Below are 18,981 nucleotides of genomic sequence, written 5' to 3' on the forward strand. Positions count from 1 at the left end.
CACTGTTATTGTACAGAAAGTCTGGCCAAGAAGGAGAGCAAGAGCTGAAATCCCAGCTTGCATATTGGGGAAGGGCAGGCTCTGCTTTGAGGAAGAAGCGTCATTTGCTTGCAATTATGTGCTTGCCAGAGGGGATGCTTTTTGTAATTCACACAAAGAAGCCATGTGGATGAGCCATGGGCCTCCAACAGCTCCATGAATCCCTGGGGTACTTTTCTCCAAAGTCTAGGTCAAGAGTTGAGGGAGACGGACATATGCCACTTTTTCATTATGACTTACTATGTGGATCACAATGGGAAAACATTCCGGAAAGAACACGAGCAACAGACATTGGATTTGACTAGACTTAGACAGTCTGAGTCTCACAAAATTCTTTCTGCACTGACCACAGGGTGGTTGAGATGTGGATGTGTGTCGAAGACAGAGAGCCTGTGAGGAATGAAGAAGAAACCAGGAGCCGGGGTTGAGGTGCCGGTGCACGTGCGGCCCCAGTGGACAGAGTCAGTGGGCGTCTGAAGTTCTCACCCTCCTCCTTACCAGGAGCCCATCATGTCTGCAAGATCTTTTTTTCTAAGTGAAGAGTCCTTCTGCCCTTTTGCCCACTACCCCTGCTTCCCTGATGTGGAGGTCTTTCCCCCAGTGATGGAGTCTCTGGGGCCCTTGTCCTAAAGCAACTGCCATGGCCCGCAGGTATGAGCTCATCCCTATTCAATGGCCCTCGTCTCAGATGGCTGATCAGGAGATGGTGCTGACTGCGCGTCTCACCCTCTGCCCTGGAAAGTTCCCTCTCAGGGGTGACCCACCAGGAATGCCTTATTGTTAACTGTGCCAGTTAATATTCACGAAACGCTCACTGTGCTCCAGGCATTGAATCAGCCGCTTTACTTGCATTGTTTCTTCATCTGTCACCACGACCCTCCAGGAAGTTACTTATCTCTCTACCTCAGTTTTCTCTTCTATAAAAGAAAAAACAAATCACCTATGCTGTAGGAGTGTTGTTATAATGAGAAATGCTGCGTAAAATACTCAGCAGGGTGCCCGAGTGTCCTGAGCACTCGGTCGGTCCCCTTTGCTGTGACAGCTGTCCTCTGGAAAGAGGTAAACGGTAGTGCAGACATTTAGGCCATAGTCAACCAACAGCGAAAAATTGTTCAACATCGCAAGTTAGGTTGAAATGATTTTTTTCATATTCTGCCCATTGGCCAAATCCTACTTGCTGGGTTAACTTTTGAAACTTAGAACAAATTGTCATCTAGTAAGTTATAATGACCTCAGCTTGAGTGTGTTTCCTGCTGTTAGTTCACTCGGAATGTTCTGGGCTGTGTGTCAAATGCGTTCTCATTGTGCGACTGCCAGAGGGGAAAAGCGCCCATTGTCTTGGCTATTGCTACTTTTATTTAAATTGCGGTCCAACTTTTAGAAAATCTTGATGGTCATAAATGTGAAATGGTGGGTAAAGTACTTTTGAAAAAGAATATATGGTTTTCATTTAAAAAAAGTAGGACATGTTCATAGGAGCGAATTTTGGAGACAAAAACTGTAAAAGAGAAGACAAATTCTACATAGGCCTTTTTCTAAACACAACCACCTTTAATTTTTTGGTGAATTTTTAAAATCAAGCCATACAGACAGATATGCAGATAGACAACAGATAGAAAAACAGGTTGAGTATACATGCGTACATATATGCACATACGAATGAGTGAATACATATATGACGTGTTATATGTAATTGGAGATATGCATTGTACGTGTTGCCAATGTGATGTGTGTGTATATATGCACATATAAGTGCAAATGACTGGCTATCTGGAGATAAATATAGATACACGGATATACTCTGATATGTGAATATATTCACTGATATGCGAATCTGCCTTTTTAAGCCTACCACTCTAGCAAAACCTGTTTTCTAGCTTATAATGTTTTTCACTGTTATCATTTTAATAACATCAATAATAATAAATACAATAACCCTGAATGGCATCATAATATTTCATAGATTGGCAAATCACCGTTCTAATAACACTTCTAGAATTGGAGCTTGAGTTTGTTTCTCAGTGTTTGTATAAAGATCGCAGGAGTAACAGCTTCTGCACAGTGGTTTATTAATTGTTTCTCTCTTTAGGACTTATTTCTGGAATGTGAATTGCTGAATCAAGGACCATGGACACTGAGGGGGATTCGAAATACATCATAATAAACATCATTTCATTGTTTATTTCAGTGTTTCTAATATTTTTATTAATATTCCTACTAGTATATTTACCCTTCATTTCTCTGTATTCTCCCAATGCAGCTACTACAACCTTCAAATGAGAATGTTTTTATACTGAAACATTAATAATACACATTCTGTAGGTTTGAAATGTAGCAAAGAGTGGAGTTAAGTAACCAAGAAAGGCTTATTGTTAAACCGTCTCATGCAGGCCACTTCTGCACATTAGACAAGAACACTAAGGTATGTTGTGGCCATTGCTCCTTCAATCAAGGAGATTACAGTCCTGGAGAAGGGTACCACATGGCTGCCTCCACAGCAGAGGAGAAGAGGGGCTCTCCCTTCAAGCAAGGAGGACCAGAGAATATGCCTCAAAAGAATTGAGATGCGAATGGTGGGTTTTCAAAGACTGAAAAACGTGGCAAGAAGAGCAGTTGCCTGCAGGAAAGTTCCTGGGGAGCAGGGCCCAGCCAGCCGAGGAGCAGGAGGGAGGTTAGACGGGGGCCCGACACGCCCAGGCTGAGGTGCGGGACTCTGTCGTGTGGACCACACAGAGCCTTGGAAGGAGCGTGAGAAGGGCAGGGAGGGCGCCCTTGAGTCTTAGGGGCTTTCAAAAAGGTGCTGTGAGCGGTCAAGGGGGAATTCCTGTGGGGGAGATGTCGCATGACTGTGAAAGTACAATGGCTACAGGACAAGGTTGACTGAGAGAGGGTCAGTGGCCATAGAAACAATATTTTTACCCTCTGCATAGACATGGGTCTCCCTAATGTGATGCTTCCACACAACCTTAGCTACAGGGGGCCCTAAGAACCCGCAGAAACCCGCGATCTCCTGCTTCCCTAATCAGACCAGCCGTGCTCGCCAACATGGGGTTGACGGGCTACCCAGTGAGAGTCGTGTTTAGCGCATTAAGAACAGCAACCCCAACCCCAAAACCGGGACCTCAGTCATTGCTGTGACCAGCCCTGCAGGCCAATCTCTGTGCTGGAGAGGCAGGTAACAGAGCATCCCCAAGAAAAAGAGGACATTCTCTTCTAAGGGAAGCCGCTCAGCAGGGGACCTGAAGAGGCCGTGGCAGCCAGAGCAGCAGCTCCAAGAAAGAGAAGTTCCACAAGTCACCCTATAAAGTGAGAATGGCAAGGCCCTGGGGGGAACAGCCCATCTCCTGTACCCCAACAGAAACAAAATACACCAAAATAAATAATAAATGTGGCCAAAGGAAAGAGGCCAGAAAAGATAACTGCAATGACTGTTACAGCCGCTTCTTTCCTGAGCAAGCTTGTATTTCTGCAGCAGGACATTAATGGCGTCCTGACTCCTTCAAAACAGCCAGAACGCTCGCTAACACATTCCCCAGGAAGCGGGAGGTGCATGGTGCGCAGCGTGCTTTTTAGAGATGACCAAGTTTATGACAACACTGCCACTAGGATTTCTCAAGGAGCCCCTTGGAGACGGCCGTGGGGTGTCAGGAGGGGCTGCTGCTGTCCACCTCCAAGAGGGTGTAATCAAGAGTCAGAACTCCGAAGCACAACGAGGCAATAGGAGGTCGTGTTTTCTTCACAGGAAGGCATGAATGTTGTAGCACGGGGAGTAACTACAACGGAACTATTTGCAGGTAAGAAAGGAGTGACTTTGGTAGCTGGACCCGAGGTGTAGTGGCAAGCCATGCTGTGATGACTTCCCATTTACAAAATAGAGGAAGATTGGCACAGATATTAGCTCAGGGACAATCCTCCTCAAGTAAAAAGAGGAAGATTGGCAACAGATGTTGGCTCAGGGCCAATCTTCTTCTTCTTCAAAAAAGGAGTCACTTTGAGTTATTTCCAGATCTGGAAAAGTTTTCTTGCTATCAAAAACCTGGTACCCACAGTGGCACCTGAACCACAGTGCCCTGCATTGATGGGGCCTGGGCTGTGGCCTGTTCTCTGCACTTGGTCCCAGGGGAGGGCTGTGCTTGTCCACTGATGTGTCTGTGGATATTTGTCGACAGAGTGAGCAAGCGGATGGCCAGGCAGTCAGTCCTGAGTCCCTTTCTCTGCTGTGCAGAGAGGTGGGAGGGCCTTGTGGCTGGATGTTTCACAGACTTTGCATGAGAGAGGAAACGAGTGTCTGCAAGGCACAAGGTTCTAGCCTTTAGCTAATCGGAGAAGGAAGAGCTAAAGAACTAGATTTTTTTATGAGCAGTGGTGGGAAAATGGAGAACATGTAGAAAATTCTACAGTGCCCACAATAAGATAGTGATCTGTCTAGTGGGGATCCAGCATTGTGCATCTGCCTGGAAAGCTCCAGAAGAGAACCTGAGATGACTCAGAAGAAAAGGCATAACATGGAGAATTCAGACAGAAACACAAAGTGGATACACCCATTCCTCTGATATGCTATGTAGACATATATACACACATACAAACAGCATGCATGCATACACACATACAAATATGCACGCACATACAAACATGCATGCATGCATACAAGCACACACACAGCACAGACATACAAACACACATAGACATGCATACAAACACATACATGCATATATATGTATATATAGTTTATTCTATAGTTTGCCTTCAGTTCTTTTCAACTAATTCTTTCTGTAGTCTGAAAAAATCTAAGGTTAAAAGCAAGTAGAAATTAAAATTCTTGAACACTTAGAGGTGTTACTGAGGAAAGGGACCTGAATTTGGGGCTCCAAGTGACCAGGAGGGAGGAGTCAGACGTCTCTGAAGGAAGAGCAGGGGCGGCGTGGCTCACAGCCTGTTCGACCAGGATCAAGACGTTCAGATAACTGGTGCTCCTCAGACATAGGCTGGGAACGATACTGTTAACATGGCCTTCAGAGTTCATACGGTCTCCATCTGACACCAGTGCAGACCAGTGGTAGCTGTGACTTGGGGGGCACCTGCTGTGGAGGGTGGGATCGGTCGGCTCAAGCCGGTGTCCCAGTTCTGCCGCTCTGGGTCGCGTGACCTTAGGCTCCCTGCTGAGCGGTGTTCCTGTGTAGCACACTTTCACTTGTAAGATGGGGTGAGCGTATTTCACTTGGCTGTCTGAAAGCAGATAAGGCAATTAGTAGACTTGCTCTATACAGTGTAATGATTTTGAGCAATCACTCAATTATGCGTCTTTGATGTGTCAACATGCTTTGGGCATTTTTGTATCAAGCACCACGTCAGTTATATTTATAAATAATCACACAAAGAAAGCCTCTGGAATAAACTATCACCATACAAAGGAAATACTCAGCACAAAACGTAGGATAGGATACAGTCTGCTTTATCATCAAATTCCCATTTCCCCGAGAAAATAAGAGACAGCAAGCCTGCGACCGGAGCAGGGTGCCACAAGGATAACTAGTGACATGACAAGGCCCCCGTCCCAAAGTCTTGCCTTTGACATGCTGGCCAGTGCTCTCTTGACCAGACTGTCCAGTTTTCTGCTTCCCAGAAACCCTCCAGGGGGCAGAGGCAGATGCCAAAGGTCACAGAAGAGCATATGAGAAAATAAACACAGCAGGGTCTCTGGGCTTGCGTGCTCCCCTCCAGGCCCTGCAGCGGACGTGCAGCCTCCCTGGCTCTGAGGAGTTCACCATGAAGGGCAGGAGGAAGGACGGAGAAGATTGCATAAAAGCATTTTAGCTCTGGCTCTTTCCCTCCAATTCCTATGAGAAATAAACCCAAATCATACTTCAAGTAGGGCGTCATATCATTTAAGTGGATGCAATGATGCAACATTTACTATGGCTGCAGTCTATCCAGTTGCCCCAGGATAAGGGCCCTGAGACACAAACTCCCACAAAATGCTCACGGGTTGTGAGAAGCATCAGAGTGGAATCCAGGCAGCAGCTCCTAGAGCTGTGCTCTCTCCATCCCGCTCCAGAGTTTGGATCCTGGACTCTTCATCTTACTTGCCACCTCATCTTCCCAAGCCTGTTTCCTCACCTTTAAGATGAAGATGATAATCACAGTAACCCTGAGGAATAAATGAGACGACACAGAAAAAGTGCCTGGATCCCAGTAGCACTCAGTGTGTAACCCGTCATCCTTATTGCTGAATATTGCCTGCCTGGGAGTAAGGCAGAGTTGGCTGGGAAACCCCAGATATCAGAGAAACCGCATCAATCCTAAATATAAGGACCAGTGCAAGATCGAGTTCAGGAGTCACAGAGATGAGATCTACACTAAGGAAGATGTGAAAACAGAAAGAGAATTTTGAACACACGTGGAAAAGCAAGGGTCTGGAACACGATGGCATGTCAGTGTACCGTATGCTGGAATTATGATCCAGCTTAAAGTTTCTGAGGCAGAGGGAGGGGAACCCTCCAGACCCTCGACCCATCTTCAGTGGTATTCGGTTACTGAATTGCTTCATAACAGAAAAGGTTGTTAAGATGCTCATAATCAGAAAGAAAACTCTGTACCAAAATTTGAGGCAGAATATACACTGCTACCTGCAAACTTCAGCTGGCTTGGGATGGGGAAGAAGAGAGTAGCAGCGAGTGGTCCGTGAATCTAAGATGCTTTTGCTGATAAAAGAGGCTCCCACGTTGCACGCTTCTCACTACACAGGCAGATGAGCTCTTGGCCTTCTTGTCTGGTGTTGCTGCACTCTGCTGATTTCTTGCAAATTCTTGCATGCTTGGATGACAAAGGGGAAGGCCAGTCAGAGGCCAGGACTAGATATGAGGGCAAGAATAGGCATAACAATGACACAGACTCCTCAAGCTCCTCTCGGAATCAAGAAACGTATTAAATCCACCTTAAAATATATATTCGGACAGGCAAGATATTAGGTCCAGAATGTGGAAGCCAAAGTGGGGGGAGAAAACCAACAAATGGGCTCAGCTCACAGGCTGGACAGCACAGGGTGCGGGTCTGAGGAAGGCAGCCAGCACACTCCGGAGCACATGAGTCCTGTGTGCGCTCTGCAACTGGCACAAAGGGACACGCAGATCTTTTTACTGTTGTATGTGTAAATGTTAATGATTTTTATTTTATTTTATTTTATTTTTCCGAGGAAGTTAGCCCTGAGCTAACTACTGCCAGTCCTCCTCTTTTTGCTGAGGAAGCCTGGCCCTGAGCTAACATCCGTGCCCATCTTCCTCTACTTTATCTGTGGGATGCCTACCACAGCATGGTGTGCCAAGCGGTGCCATGTCCACATCTGGGATCCAAACCGGCGAATCCCGGGCTGCTGAGAAGCGGAACGTGCGCACTTAACCACTGCGCCACTGGACCAACCCCGTAAATGTTAATGATTTTTAAATGTTAATAAACTAAATATTTAATACTCAAGTTTTATAGTAACTCTGGAAGGGAAATAGTTCTCATGCCAGTAAATAAATGAGGAACTCGGGCTCAGAAAGGTGGTGTGGCTTTCCAGAATCTCAGCAAGAGCCAGGCACTCAGCATCCAGAATCTTCGAGAAGGACAGAGTATGAACTTAGCTAAGGAGACTAGGTGGGAAAGCCGTTAGAAGTTGTGGGCAGAAGAAGAGGCAGTCACACCAAAGGGGCTGGACCTCTAGAGAGCTGAGCTCGGGGTCCTAGGGACAGGCGGGAGGAGCCTGCCACTGCTTCCTTGTCCAGAACTTGTCCTGCAGTAGGCAGGCCCAAGCAGAGACACCCAGTGCCCTTTACAAAAAATGCAAGAAGGAGCTGTTTGCAGAGGAAATAAGGGTTTCAAAATATACTTAGAGACCAAGTAAGGTTATCTCTGCTGCACAGCTAACGGATTAAATCTCCTTCTAGCTCACACTGTGTGCATCCAGAAAGAGCTGCAGAGTCTTGGCTGAGCTAAGACTGAACTGATAGGAGCTCATTGCCAAAAGATGAATAAGATACATTTATCCCGCGGGGGAACCTCAGCAAGGACAATGAGGCACATGATTTATTTGCCTTTCTGGAATGAACTCCAGGAAAGCACATAAAAATGCTAATTAAGGGCTAAGAGAACATGAAGAGTTCTTGAGAAATCATTATGGTGGTCACCTACTTTGGCAAGACTCAGCTGCAAAGCCTCAGAGGCAGAAGATAACCCTCCGTTTCACAAACTATCCAGGGAACTCAGTCTCTAGTGCCCCCTTGGTGCTCCGTTACCGTGAGAATAGTTTTCTGTTAAAGGAAATTCTTCCTTCTGGATTCGCCAAACTCTACCTTGAGCCTCTGTGACTGTGCTCTGTTCATGGGGTAACACATGAGTAACTAGTTTCCTTCTGTGTGTAAGAACTTCCATGGACTTGATTTAACCAATATTTAGCTATTTCCAGGCTAACCCAGCCCAGATTTTCAAGGATACCTTTCTCTTGTATATAACTCTCATAACAACTTCTTTCTGTTCTTTCGCAGATTGCAAAACCCAGGAGGACGAAGGATGGAAGAGGCAGGGTAAAGTTGTGTTAGGAAACAAGAAACAGCAAAGACAGCACAATGACAACAGCTCACCAGTTGTCAGAATGTCACCAGGGATTCAGGAGTGTGATTGTGCCCTCAGGAGCCCATGTGAAGGTAAGGTCGCCATATTGTGTAACCACAGGAAGAAAGATGGTCTCTCCTCATCACAGGGATCGCACGTGCTCTCAGAGGCTGAAAGGCCTCTCCAGTGTCTAGCTGGTACCCTTGCTGGAGCAGGAGAAGCCAGGAGACCTGGCAACTCTGCATTTGTGAAAATCTGCCCGACCTCCCGTTTGCCTGCTGGTCACCATCCCTGCCCCGCTCCTGTCGCTGCTATTCAGTGGCTTCTTGGTCCTCCCATGACAGTTTACTCATGCCTGACTCTCAACCTCACTTCTACCTTTGGCTCAAGACTATGGCATTGGCCGCAGTGTAGGGAAAGGGAGTTTTATTAACTGCAGTGGGTGCAATAAAAACTGCCGAGGTTTGACTCCTGGCTCTGGAACTCACCATCTGCGCTAGTCAGAACCTCTGAGCATCTGGCTCTCACTATCCTCTTAAGTGAAATAGAATAAGCTGACTTCACAGAGTTGGGTTCTGAAAAAGACGTAAGAGAATATATGAAGAGTATCTGGCACATAGCACAGAAACTTGACCAGTTCCCTTTATCCCTTTCCTTACTCATCTTTCCAGGGATGTGTTCTCTCAAAGAGGAGTGAGCCACTGCTCTTTCCTGGCTGGCTGGGACACCCTTGACTCAGCAAACCTCATCTGCAGTCCTGCTGTGAACTTGGTGTTTCTGACCCCTAGGTTTCTCAGGGCCTGGAAAGTCACCCCGATGGCTCCAGAAGTACTCGTGATGGGCTCTTGGTCATTGGCAAATATGGTATCACCTTAAGTCATGCAAAGATAGCTGGGCATGAGCACTCACCCAACTGTAAGATCGGGACCCCAAGAAGAAGGTCCTGAAGTTTAATGAGGTTAGTTCAGGAGGTTTGGGTTTGGAGCGGGATGCCCATCAGAGTGTACAGTGGGGTGAGGAGCATGCAGGGCAGAGCTGTATTCATGAGACTTGGGTTCACTGGGGTCAGGGGCTGGCAGAGGCCTTCTGAGGGAGGAGAGCTCAGGCTCACTGGTGCCTTCAGATTGTAACCCTGCGCAGCAAAAGTCCGACACACAACGTCCAGCATCCTGTACCCAGAATGCTCACTTACCTTTTAAGTCGTAGTTCCAAAGGATTGAATGATACATGAGCAGGCATAAAGGATAATGTAGCTTCTTAACATATCTAAGACCAAGCACTAGCAGATACAAATTCTGTGGTGGACTCAAAGAACATATGGGTACTCTTAGTACCTAATGCTCACGTGGTACCTTATTAAGTACAGGGCACCATTCTAAAGGTTTTAAATATATTAACTCCTTCAATCCTCATAACAGTTTTCCATATAGGTGCCACTACTATCAGCTTGCTATAGGTGAGGGAACTGAGGTAGATAAGTAACTTTCCCAAGGTCACAGAACTAGTAAATCTTACAGTTTAAAATGAAAGCCAAGCTTCCTAGCTTCCAAGTCCTTGCTCTTAATCATATCTTGCAGAATATTTATAGTTTAAAATGTGTACCTTATATTTGGAAAAAAAATAGCCAGTTCCTTCAGCTGTAAAATATTTCATGGACAACTCAACTTTGAGTGTCCCTAATATCAATTGTTAAAAATAAATCCTTGAAAGATCATATACATTTTTAATTGAAATTTTTATTAAGATAAATGTGGACTTACATGAAATTATAAGCCATAATACAGAGAGATCCTTTGTAGTCTTCACCTGGTTTCTCTCACAGGTAACATTTTGTAAAACTCTAGCACATTATCACAACCAAGCTATTGACATTGACGCAATCCATGGCATATTCAGAATTCTCCCATTTCATTGTGCTCATTTGTGTGTATGTATTTAGTTCTACACAATTCTGTCACATGGACGGATCCATGTGACCACCACCACAGACAATATGCAGAACAGTTCTGTCACCACAAGGATGAGAGACTCTTTATAACCACACTCATCTCCCTTTTCCTCAAACCCTTACCCACGGCAGCCACTAATCTGTTCTCCATTTCTAAAAATGTCTCATTTCAAAAACATTATATAAATGGAAACATGCAGTATGTAGCCTTTTCATATTGGCTTTTTTTTTTTTAACTCATCATAATTCCCTGGAGACCCATCCAAGTTGGTGTGTGTGTGTCAATATCTTTCCTCTTTATTGCTGAATGGTCTTCCATGGTTTGGATGTGCCAGAGTTTAACTGTTCAAGGACACCTGGGTTGTTTTAGTTTGGACTATTAAGGATAAAGCTGCCATAAACATTTGTATACAAGTTTTTGTGTGAACATAAGTTTTTCTTACTCTGGGGTAAATGCCCCAAGGTACAATTTCTGGGTCACGTGGTAATTGCATGTTTAGTTTTATGAGAAAGTTCCAAACTGTTTTCCGTGGTGGCTATATCATAATGCATTTCCACCAACAACAGATGAATGATCCAGTCTCCCCACCAGCATTTGGTGTTACCATTATTTTCATTCCAGCTATTCTAATAAGTGTGTAGTGATATCCTATTGTGATTTTAATTTGCATTTCCTTGATAGCTAATGACGTTGAATGCTTTTCATTTTCCATCTGCATATTCTTTTTTTTTTTTTTTTGGAGGAAGATTAGCCCTCAGCTAACTGCTGCCAATCCTCCTCTTTTTGCTGAGGAAGCCTGGCCCTGAGCTAACATCCATGTCCATCTTCCTCTACTTTATATGTGGGACACCTCCCACAGCATGGCTTACCAAGCAGTGCCATGTCCGCACCTGGGATCCTAACCGGCAAACCCCGGGCCACCTTGCACACTTAACCTCTGCGCCACCGGGCCTGCCCCTCATCTGCATAATCCTTTCGCTGAAATGTCTCCTGTCTTTTGCCCATTTTCTAATTGGATTGTTTTTTTACTATCAACTTTTGAGAGTTCTGTACATATTCTAGACACTAATCCTTCATTGGACATGTGATTTGCAAATGTTTCCTCCCAGTCTTTAATCTGCCTCTTTATCCTCTTCATAAAAGCTTCTATGGAGCAAAAGTTTTAAAATTTGGTAAAGTCCAGTTTATCAATTTCCACTTTTATGGATCGTGCTTTTTGTGTCTAGCCTAAGATCTCTGCCAAGCCCTGAATCCTGAAGATTTTTTTCTATTTTTATAGAAGCATTATAACTTAATGTCTTATAGTTAAGTCCATGATCCATTTTGAGTTTTGTTTTGTGTCAGGTTTACAATGAGATTCTTTCCTTTTGCCTATCAACGTTCAATTGCACCAGAACAATTTGTGAAGTCTGTCCTTCTTTCATTGGATTTGTTTCGCACCTTTGTCAAAAGTCAGTTGACCATATTTGTGTTGGTCTATTTTGGGATCCTGCATTCTGTCCCACTGAGCTAAGTGTCTGTGCCTCCACAATACTAACCTGTCTTGACTGCCGTAGCTACATATAGTGCTATAGCTACTATATAGTGAGTCTGAACATTGGGTAAAATGAGTCCTACCTCTTTATTATGGTTTGTCAAGAATGTTTTAGCTATTGTAGGACCTGTGCCTTTCCATATAAATTTTAGAATAATCTTGTCTATATATACAAAAATTCTTGCTGGAATATTGATAGAAATTGCATTCAATCTATAAGTCAATTTAGGGAGAATTGTCATATTTACTATGTTGAATCTTTTGGTCCATGAACATGGTATGTCTTTCCATTTATTTAGGTCTTCTTTGATTTCTTTGATTAGCGTTTTGTAATTTTCACCATACAGATCCTGTAGATGTTTTGTCAAGTGTGTAGCTAAGTATTTCACTTTTTCTAGTAATTATAAGTGCTACTGTGCTTTAAATTTCCATTTGTACATATTCCTTATTAGTAAATAGAGGTGTGATTGATTTTTGTGTGTTAAACGTATCCTGCAAACTTATCGACCTTAACTTATTATCTCTAGGAATTTGTTTATATATTCCTTGAGATTTTTCTATAGACAAACATGTCATTTGTAAATGAATACATTTTTATTTCTTCTTTTCCTACCCGTATGTCTTTTATTTCTTTTCCTTGCTTTATTGTTGTGTTACCCTATTGCTAAAACTTCCAATGCTTTCCTGAGGAAAAGTTGTGAAAGTAGATATCCTTGTCTCATTCTGATCTTAGAGGAAAAGGATTGTTTTCATTAGTAAGTATGATGTCAGCTGTAGGTTTTTGTAAATGTTCTTTATTAAGTTGAAGGAATTCTTTGTATTCCAAACTTGCTGAAAGTTTTTATCATCAGTGGGTGATAAATGTGTTGGACTTTTTCAAATGTGTTTTCTGCATCAATTGATAAGATCGTATGATTTTTTTTCTTTCACTTGGTGATATGATGGATTACATTGACTGGTTTTTGAATGTTGAACCTGCTTGCATACCTGAAATAAATCCCACTTGGGCACAGTATGTAGTTCCCTTTACATACTGTTTGATTCAGTTTGCTAATATTTCATTGAAGACTTCTGTGCCTAAGTCCATGATAGGTATTGCCACGTGGTTTTCTCTCTCTCCTTTTTTTTGGTAGCATCTTCATCTGGTTTTGGTTTCATAAAATGACTCACAAATGTTTCCTCCTCTTCTGTTTCTGGAAAAGATTGTGTAAAATTGGTGGACATTCTTTAAATGTTTGATAGAATTATCAAGTGCAAACTTCAAGGCCAGGAGATTTGCTTTATAGGAGCTTTTAAATGAAAAGTTCAACCTCTTTACTGGTTATAGGGTTACACAGATTATGTACATCATCTTAGTTGTGTTTTAGAGATTGTGGCTTTTGAGGTATTGATCAGTTCTTCTAAGTCATTGAATTTATTAGAGCAAAATTGTTCATAATATTCCTTCCTTACCTTTTTAATGGAAACAAGAATTGTAATAATATCTGCTATTTCATTGCTGATATTAGTGATTTTTTGCTTCTGTCAATTTTTGGTTTCATTATTCACCATTGCTAGAGTTTTTACAATTTTGTTGATTTTTTCTAAGAACCAGTTTTTTCTGTCATTGATCTCTGATTTTCTTATTTTTAATTGCATTGACTTCTGTTCTTCATTATTTCCTTTCTTTTGGTTGCTTAGTGTTTATTTTGCTCTTCTTTTTCTAGCTTCTTGAGTTTGAAACTTAGGGCATTTTCGATTTTCCTCATTTCTAATGAAATCATTTGCAGCTATAGATTTCCCTCTCAGCACTGCTTTAACAACATCTCATCTTTTTTGATATGTTGTGTTTTCATTTTCATTCAGTTCTACACATTTTTAAAATTTCCTTTGAAATTTCCTCTTTGACGTATGGGTTATTTAGAATTGTGTTGTTTAATTTCCACATGTTTAGAGATTTTATTGTTGTCTTTATGTTACAGATTTATAATTTCTTTCAACTATGGTTAGAGAACACATTCTGCATGATTTCAATTCACTTGAATTAGTTGGAGTTTGTTTTACGGCCCAGGATACAGTCTAACTTGATGAAGGTTCCACGGGTACTTGAAAAATATATTTTCTGCTGTTGATGGTTGGAGTGTTCTATATATACCACTTAGATCCTGTTGGTTGGTTGTGTAGTTTGGTTCCTCTATATTCTTACTGATTTTGTTTTTAGTAGTTCTATCAGATTCTGAGAGGGGGTGTGGAAGTCACCAACTATAATTATGGATTTATCTCTTTTTCCTTTCAGCTATTTCTGGTTTTGTTCCATGTATTTTGAGGCTCTGTTGTTTGGTGCACACATTTAGGTTCTATACTCTATAGTCTATTTATAGATCTATTTAGGATCTATAGTCTTCCCAGTAGATTGATCCCTTTATCATTATGTAATGTCCTTCTTTGTCTCTAGAAATCTTTGCTCTGAAGCCTGTTTTGTCAGATATTAATATAGCCACTCCGGCTTTTCTTTATATAAATTTTTGCATGGTATACCTTTTTCCTTTCCTTGGGTTTTAACCTACCTATGTTGTGGAGTTTGAAGAAAATTTCTTGTAAGCAGCTGGCAGTTTGGTTGTATTTTCTTCTTTTATCCCTTTGCCAATCTCTTTCTTTTAATTGACATAGTTAACTCATTTACATTTGAGTAATTGTATTTTAGCACTTGAGTCTGCCGTTTTATTATTTGTTTCCCCTACTTCTTGTTCCTCTGTTTCTCTTTTTTCTTGCCTTCCTTTATGTTACTGGAACATTTTTTAGGATTCTGTCTTGATTTATTTGTATAGTTTTGAGTGTATCTCTTTGTATAGTTTTCACAATAGTTACTCTGGGTATTAATAAAAGCATAAATTGTGGTCTACTGGCATCAACATTTTACCACTTTGAGCAAAGTGTGGAAACCTCCTTCCATTTAGTTTTCTTTACCCTCCCCACTTTTCATAACCCCAAAATTATCATTGTTTTGGGTATCAGCTGGCGTTATAATTTTTTAGTTCAATCATCAAACGCCACTTACAAAATGCATAAAGAATAGGATAGCCTACTGTATGTATTCATATTTCTGCTCTATCTGTTGATCTTTCTTCCTTATTGAAGTTCCTAGATTTTATTACTGCTATTAATTATTACTTCATTTTTGTTCAGAGACATTCCATTAGCCAATCTTTTTTTTTTTTAAAGATTTTATTTTTTTCCTTTTTCTCCCCAAAGCCATCTGGTACATAGTTGTATGTTCTTCATTGTGGGTCCTTCTAGGTGTGGCATGTGGGACGCTGCCTCAGCATGGCTTGATGAGCAGTGCCATGTCCACACCCAGGATTCGAACCAATGAAACACTGGGCCGCCTGCAGCGGAGCATGCGAACTTAACCACTCGGCCACGGGGCCAGCCCCCCATTAGCCAATCTTTAAGGGTAATATACTAGCAACCAATTATTTTAGTTTTCCGTCCTCTGAGAATATCTTTATTTCTGCTTCATTTTTGAAGTATAGTTTCACCAGATATAGAATTCACAGATGACAATTATTTTCTTTCAGCACTTGAAAAATATTCTACTGCTTCATCCTGACCTCCATGGTTTCAACGGAGAAAGCCACTGATATTCAAGTTGGTGTTCCCCTGTGGGTAATGTGTAATTTCTCTGGCTGCTTTTAAGATGTTTCCTTTGTCTCTTGTTTTCAGAAGTTTATGTATGATGTTTCTTGGCATGAATTTATTGAGGTTTATCCTATTTGGTTTTTGCTCAGCCTCTTGAATCTGTAGGTTTGTGCCTTTTACCAAATTTTAGGAGTTTTTAACCACTTTTCTTGAATACTCTTTCAGCCCCACTCTCTTTCTCCTCTCCTTCTGGGTCTCTGACTACACAAATGTTGGATCTTTGGTTATTGTTCAAAAGGTCTCTGAAACTGTTCATTTTTTCCCATCTGGTCCCTCTGTTTGTTCAGTTTGGTGTATTCTATTCATCCCTCCTCACATTCACCAATTTTATCATCTGTCTTTTCCACTCTGCTGTTGAGCCCATCTTACAAATTTATTTTTTAAATTTCTAATATTGTAATTTTTTATTTCCATTTTGTTATGTTTCATAATTTCTATTTCTTTTCTGAGACTTTCTGCTTTCTTTTTGCAAGAGAATGTTTCATGGATAATTGAAATATTTTCATGACAGTTGCCTTAAAGTCCTTCTCTGATTTCAACATCTGATTCATCTTGGTCTTCACATCAGTTAATTGTCTTTTCTCATTCAATTATAATTTTTTGGCTCTTGGTGTGATTTTCAGTTGTATCCTGGACATTTGTCCATGATGACAGGAGACTCTGCATCCTATACAAATCTTCTATTTCTGCAGGATGTTACCCTATTTCCATTTAGTGTGCAGGTGCTGGCCTGCTTTGTGGGCTGTCGTCCCACTCACAGTTTGATCATCAGAATATTTCCATGCTATTTTGATCCATGTGGCTTATCTGATGCCTCTGAGACTCCCACTGGCCCCTGATGCTTCTACCTGAGGGGCGAAGGAATTTCCAGGCAAGGTCACTGCAAGTCTCTGTGAGGGGGAAAGGAGGATTCCCCAGCTGGTTGATTGCGTCAGGATCGCCTAAAAGCTGCTCCTTGCTCTCCCTTGTCTAAGGGGTGAGGAGGGGTGATTTTAGGCATGCAAGACAATGGTGCTTTCCAGGCAAGGCCATCCACCACAGCTGGGCGCCTTCCATCCCTGTGTCCCAGTGGGGAGGGGACTGTCAGGGCCACAAGGACTTCCCTGTGTGGCAGCACCCCTCTGCCTGTGCAGAGAAAGCATACTGGCCAGGACCTCTCCTGGGCTGTGTTCCTCCCTCCCTCCCCATTGCCCACTCTATTTGAGTATGTTAATCTACTGTCTACAACATCTATTTATTTTCATATTTCAATGCTTAAATATTTCATTTCTAAGTATTATACATTGATTTTATACTAATCTGCCTTGTTATGTCTTGTCTGGTTGTTGTCATATTTTCAATATCCATTATTTATTTAACCATATAAACACCCTTATTCTATAGTCTGTATCAAAAAATGGCAAAATCTGGTGTTTTTACCAGTTTGATGTTTGATGTTTCTGTCGACTTTTGCTCTTGGTAGTTTATTTTTTCCTGTGTTTTAGCATTATTTTGTTTTTATTGAAAAGTCATGCTCCCTGGAATGTTATGTGTAAAAGTTCCTTGAATTCTGAGTCTAAAATGCCTTCCTTCGAAGAGGATTTGCTTTTAACTAAGGGCACTACTAGCCCAGGACAACCTTAAATTGAATTTTAGTTTAGGTTTTGGGGATGCAGAAAAAGTGTAATTCCATGTGGCCAGCCCAGTAGCATAGTGATTGAGTTCCCATGCTCCACTTCGGTGGCCCCCCCAAGGTTCACAGGTTTGGACCCCAGGTGCAGACCTAGCACCACTTGTCAAGCCATGCTGTGGCAGCATCCCACATATAAAATAGAGGAAGAGTAGCACAAATATTAGCTCAGGGCCAATCTCTCTCTCACACACACACACACACACACAAAGTGTAATTCCAGGGGCTAGTCTGGTGGTGCAGCGGTTAAGTTCACACATTCCACTTCAGTGGCCTGGGGTTGGCTAGTTTGGATCTTGGATGTGCACCTACACACCACTTGTCAAGCCATGCTGTGGCAGGCGTCCCACATATAAAGTAGAGAAGATGGGCTTGGATGTTAGCTCAGGGCCAGTCTTCCTCAGCAAAAAGAGGAGGATTGGCAGCAGATGTTAGCTCAGGGCTAATCTTCCTAAAAAAAAAAAAAAAGGGGGGGGAGGAAATCCCAGACCCAAATGCATTTGTGTAGGCTTGTTGTTGGAAGTTCTTGATGAGTTATTTTTTCTCCACCTAGGCTGAAGGCCAAGACCAAGTCAACCGTGTATCCACATGGTCTCTGTCTGAAGGGTGGGACATTTTTAGAATTTGACCCCTAAAATTGTTACCTTTTAAGGGGCCTGGCCTCTATGGGGTTACTCTATCTGGCTTCCCATTCTGCTCAAACTAGGCTCAGCTTCCACTTCCTTCCCCAAGCTGCAGAGGATCCTATGTTAGTCCAGAATTAAGAGTTTTTACCCAAGTAAACACCCAGGACTACTTACCTGTCACCTCTATGGATTCTATTTTTCTCAGATTTTTTTGGGCTCTGAGGATTTTCTTTACTTTCTCACTTCTTCAGGCATTAAAAAGAAATCAATTTGGTGTGTTTTACCAGTATTTTAGGTATTCTGTACTGGGAATTCTCTCCACACATCTAATCTACCATATTGCTGCAGGATGTTCACCCTTTTAACATTCACAATCTAGTTTTGTCTCCACAGCCCTGCAAGAAATGTGCTTGCCCAGGCCAAGGATGACTTCCATGAGGCTAGTTCACTATACTTGTCTGGGCCTCTTGGCAGAATTCAGCACAGTTGCCCAATGCCACTTCCTCTGAGCAGTCTTCTCTTGAAATTCATGGCACAACATTCCACCAGTCTTCACCCTGTGTCTCTAACTGGTTTTTTTTTTTTTTTTTCATTCTGAGTTCAGATCATCCTTCTTTTTTAGCTGTGATCTTAATGGAAAAGATCATAAATAATGTTCATAAAGATCAGAATTGTGTTCCAAGAGATAAATAAGCTCTTGAAGCTTGTTTATCTCTTCTTCTTCTTCTCTTCCTCGTCCTCCCCCTTCCTCTTCTCCGCCTCCTCCTTTTTCTTGTCTCTCTCTCTCTTTCTCTCTCTCTCGAGGTGATTGTATTCTCTCTCATGGCTTTAAACACCATCTCTATGCAAAAAACTCCCAAATTCATATGTCCAACCAAAACTTCATTTTCTGCGCCA

At 42.2% G+C, this 18,981-nt stretch overlaps 1 long non-coding RNA gene across 1 annotated transcript; it reads left to right on the forward strand.

Annotated features, from left to right (window-relative positions):
- Window positions 1–302: 302 nt before the first annotated feature.
- On the forward strand, window positions 303–2,221 carry LOC139083106 (uncharacterized). The gene is made up of 2 exons (XR_011539675.1): window positions 303–690; window positions 2,129–2,221. It is a non-coding gene; the product is annotated as an uncharacterized lncRNA (long non-coding RNA).
- Window positions 2,222–18,981: the final 16,760 nt, after the last annotated feature.

The sequence above is a fragment of the Equus przewalskii genome, chromosome 4 (genome assembly GCF_037783145.1).
Source record: "Equus przewalskii isolate Varuska chromosome 4, EquPr2, whole genome shotgun sequence".
In the NCBI taxonomy this organism is placed as follows: Eukaryota; Metazoa; Chordata; class Mammalia; order Perissodactyla; family Equidae; genus Equus; species Equus przewalskii.